This window comes from Frankliniella occidentalis, unplaced genomic scaffold (assembly GCF_000697945.3).
Source record: "Frankliniella occidentalis isolate FOCC.00 unplaced genomic scaffold, Focc_3.1 Scaffold20, whole genome shotgun sequence".
NCBI classification, from domain to species: Eukaryota; Metazoa; Arthropoda; class Insecta; order Thysanoptera; family Thripidae; genus Frankliniella; species Frankliniella occidentalis.
The window spans coordinates 1,521,847-1,522,142 of NW_026267150.1; positions in this window are offsets into that span (position 1 = coordinate 1,521,847).

Genomic DNA, 296 nt, shown 5'->3' on the forward strand with positions numbered 1-296 from the left:
GAGTGAGCGAGTAGAGGAGAGGAGGATGGGAAGGGGAGGGGGCGCTGTAGGGCGCAGGGCGCTCGCGCTGCACCCCGCCATAGTCCGTCCCAGAACAATGGATCGAGGGCCGCGCGGAGAAAAAGAAGCCCTCAGTGTCCAGCCCACCTGAAAATTTTGGTCTGCAGCTGCCAATGTAAGCGCTGACCGAGCGCTGGGCGGGCGGAGTGAGTGTGGCGCATTTCGTTGCACTACGTCGCACTCACTCGGCCGGCAACAGCAACTGTTCAGCACAGTTCTGCACACGCAGCACGGGG